Genomic DNA, 4,318 nt, shown 5'->3' on the forward strand with positions numbered 1-4,318 from the left:
TCCTGCCTTCCTTCCTTCCTTCCTTCCTTCCTTCCTTCCTTCCTTCCTATTTAATAACCACACGATTAGAAGAAGCATTTCCTTACAGCTTTAACATATTCAGTAACACACTCCAGAGCAAGAGTACATCTCTTTCACAACTGGGCACAAGTTTCTAGGTTCACAGTTGAATTAATATAGTTATATATTATAGAACACAGTTAAATATAAGCCCTGTAAGACATAAAATTGGATGAGTTTTTAACCTTTAAAAAAGATCTCCATTTCATTTTAGAATATATTGTTCTTTGCAGAAAGACTAATTTTTTTGCTACTAACACTGAGATGTTGGCGCTTACATCTCTAATCTGTATGTATCTGATTAGTACTAGTCATAATCAGTTGCACTTGGATCCATGGTGCCTGTGTATATCTATAAAGTCATCGGGCAGATTTCAATGGTATTATCACCTCTACTAATTAGCATGATGTAAATTTCCATGCTTCCTCCTCAAATATATTTTTAAAAATTTGTTGACTTTTTTTGTGTGTGTATATCACACAGAACATCCCAAACCATCTCATTCGACTATACACCCACTTCCCAGATAGCACCATCCCATAGCCTTCCTCCCCGCCACCAGAGCCCTTATGCTCTAATATCCCTGCTACTGTCTGCTGTGTTGTTGGCACCCCCAGCCATTCCCCACTACTTGCCCTTCTGGTGAATCTACTCAGCCTATTTAGAGGTCTTTGTTTCAGGAGGGTCAGAGGTTCCTCATCTAGCAGCCATCAGTTGTCAAAATTCCTTTAGATAAGATTGGGGTCTGCTGTTCATTTTCCAAGTTCTATGTTGGGGTACTATCTGGGAGTCTCTTTGGCCACCCTGGCCAACAACTCAAAAGAACGTATTGCCTGTCTGGCATTGTTGCTTGTTATGTAGCCTTTAGCTACGCATATGGACTCTTAAGAAATTATATTTGCCCCTTTAATCTTTGTTTATACTTTCCTTTTGGAAAGTATAAGTTTAAGGCCATACAGGTGGCCCAGAAAAAAACAATTTATTTTTGCTCTTAAGGTCATTTGAGGATCTGTTCCTCAGGGGTCACATGGGCTTGGGAGGAGCCCCTGGCTCCTTTCTTTTACCACTTCTGCCTATGTGAAGGTAAGTCATAAGTCCCGCTTGACCATTGTTGGCTTCGCTTGGAAGCATGGAGGAAACGATTCCTCTATGTTGACCCTTCTCTTTGTAGACAAGACACTGGTTCAAGTCCATCTGGTGGGGTCTCTTCAGCATCCTTGGTCAAGAGGACAGGTGACCAACCACCATTACAGGACATTTTGAGAGATGCTCATAGTCCCCTGGAGCTAGTCAACCTAGGAGGGCAAGGAGCAAAAAGTATCCTTCATGTCTCTCTCATCAAATTATTACAGGCCTCAAGGTGTCATGTAGATAAATCTTAGGCAAAGACCAGTTGTTCTCAGATCAATCTTACCTACACATATATTTCTTGATCTGCTATGTATAATTTAGTCAGTTGGTTGTAGGAGTAATATGGTTGCCTCTGGTTTTCAAGACTAGCTAGGCATTGTTCATCTCTCACATTGTCTCCCCCCCTCCATCATGGTTTTCCCACTTAAGGTTCCCCCATTTCCTCCCTTTCTCCCTTAATAATACCCTTCTCCTCTGGTCCTACCTCTCTTGAGCTCCTTCTTTCCCTTTATCCCCTAGGTTCCTTGAATATCCTTTCCTCCCCCTCCCTTAAACTAATACAATTTTTATCCATATCTCCCTTATTAAGGCCTGTTTCCTACTATTCTTCTCTTTCAGGTTATTTCTTTTTCTTTACCTCCCTGTTTCCTTTCCATTATCCTGGTTCCTGTAATTAGGTTCAGTTACATACTCATTTATCAGGGTCTGGTTCTAGGATCCACAAATGAGGGAGAACATATGTGGATTTTTTTTTTCTGAATCTGTGTTACTTCACTTAGTATAACAGTTTCTAGTCCATCCATTTACTTGAAAATTTCATGATTTCATCTTTCTTTACTGCTGAGTAAAATTCCATCGTATAAATGAACCACATTTTCATTATCCACTCGTCAATTGAGGGACACTTAGGTTGCTTCCATCTCTTAGATATTGCGAAAAGGGCAGCAATAAACATGGATGTACAAGTGTCTCTGCAATAGGATGAGTTCTTTGGGTTTATGCCAAGGAGTGGTATAACTGGGTCAAATGGTAGGTTTGTTAGTAGTTTTTTAAAAGTTCTCCACACTGCTTTCCATAGAGGTTGAACAAATTTGCAGCCCCCCAGCAGCAGATGAGTGTTCCCTTTTCCCCACATCCTCTCCAAAATTTGTTCTCTTGATCTTAGACAGTCTGACTTTGGTAAGGTAGAATCTTAAAGTGGTTTTAATTTGCATTTCCCTAATTATTAGGGATGTTGAACATCTTTTAAGATGCTTCACAGCCATCTTTACTTCTTCTTTTGAGAACTCTCTGTTCAGCTCCTTAAGCCATCTTTTAATTGAGTTGCTTCTTGTCTTGGTTCTCTGTTTTATGAGTTTGTTATATATTCTGGTTATTAAACCTCCGGCAGATGTGTCACTGGTGAAGATTTTCTCCCATTCTGTGGGTTTTCTTTTTGTTTCATTGGTTGCCTCCTTTGATGTACAGAAGCTTTTTAGTTTAATGAGTTCCCATTTGTTAATTCTTGGCCCTTGTTTCCTGAGCAACTGATGTCCAGATCAGAAAATCCTTTCCTACACCTATATCTTGTAGGTTTTTCCCAATATTTCCTTCTAATAGTTTCAGAGTTTCAGGCTTTACATTGAAATTTTAAGCCATTTGGAATTGGCTTTTGTGCAGGGGAAAAATAGGGGTTTAGTTTCATTCTTCTACAAGTGGAGATCCAGTTTTGCCAGCACCATTTGCTGAACATGCTGTCTTTCCTCCAGTCAATATTCCTGGCCCGTTTGTCAAATATCATATGGCTGAAATTGCATTTACTGTATTTGGGTCTCCAATTTTGTTCCATTGATCAATGTGTCTATTTTTGTGCCAGTACCATGTTGTTTTTATGACTATAGCTCTGTAATACAGCTTTAAATATGGTATAGTAATTCCCCCAGCATTGCTCTTAATGCTCAGGGTAGTTTTGGCTATCTGAGTTCTTTTGTGCTTCCATATGAATCTTAGGAGAGCTTTTTCCAATTCTGTGAAAAATGTCATGGGGATTTTGATTGGCATTGCATTGAATCTATAAATGACTTTTTGTACAATGGTCACTTTCACAGAATTAATTCTGCCAATCCATGAGCATGGGTAGTCCTTCCATCGTCTGATGTCTTCCTCAATTTCTCTCTTTAAAGATTAAAAAATTTTGTTATAGAGATCTTTAATGTCTTTGGTCAGGTTTATTCAGAGATACTTAATTTTTTGCAGCTATTGTGAATGGGAGTGTTTCCATGTGCTCTTTTTCTGATTGCTTGTTATTGGTATATAGAAAGGTTACAGACTTTTGTAGGTTAATTGTGTAACCTGCCACTTTACTGAATGAGTTAATAATTTCTAAGAGTTTTCTGGTGTAATTTTTGTCATCTCTTAGATATATTATCATATCATCTGCAAAAAGGGATGATTTGATCTCTTCTTTACCACTTACTCCTTTAATTTCCAGCTCTTGTCTTATTGTTCTTGCAAGAGTTTCAAGCACTATGTTAAAGAGAAGTGGAGATAGTGGCAGCCTTGTCTGGTTCCTGATTTCAATGGGAATGCTTCCAGTTTTTCTCCATTTAGAATGATGTTGGCTGTGAGTTTGTTGTATAAGGGATAGTGGACAGCCTTGTCTGGTTCCTGATTTTAGTGGAAAGCATCCAATTTTTCTCCATTTATAATGATATTGGCTGTGGGTTTGTTATATATGGCTTTAATTATTTTGAGGTATGTTCCCTCCAGTCCAATTCCCTCTAGGGCTTTGAACAAAAATTCATGTTGAATTTTGTCAAAGGCCTTCTCTGCATCTATTGAGATGATCATGTGGTTCTTGTCTTTGAGCCCATTTATATGATTTATGACGTTTATTGACTTATGTATATTGAACCATCCCTGCAACTCTGGGATAAAGCTGACTTGATCATGGTGGATGATCTTTTTGATGTGTGTCTGTATGCGTTTTGCAAGTATCTTGTTGAGAATTTTTGCCTCTATGTTCATTAAGGATACAGGTCTATAGTTTTCTTTTTTGGTTGGCTTTGGTATTAGAGTGATGCTGGCTTCATAGAAGGAATTTGGAAGTTCTCCTTCCATTTCTATCATTTTGAATAAATTGAGTAG

Source organism: Nannospalax galili, unplaced genomic scaffold, assembly GCF_000622305.1.
Source record: "Nannospalax galili isolate Female #2095 unplaced genomic scaffold, S.galili_v1.0 scaffold461, whole genome shotgun sequence".
Lineage (NCBI taxonomy): Eukaryota > Metazoa > Chordata > Mammalia > Rodentia > Spalacidae > Nannospalax > Nannospalax galili.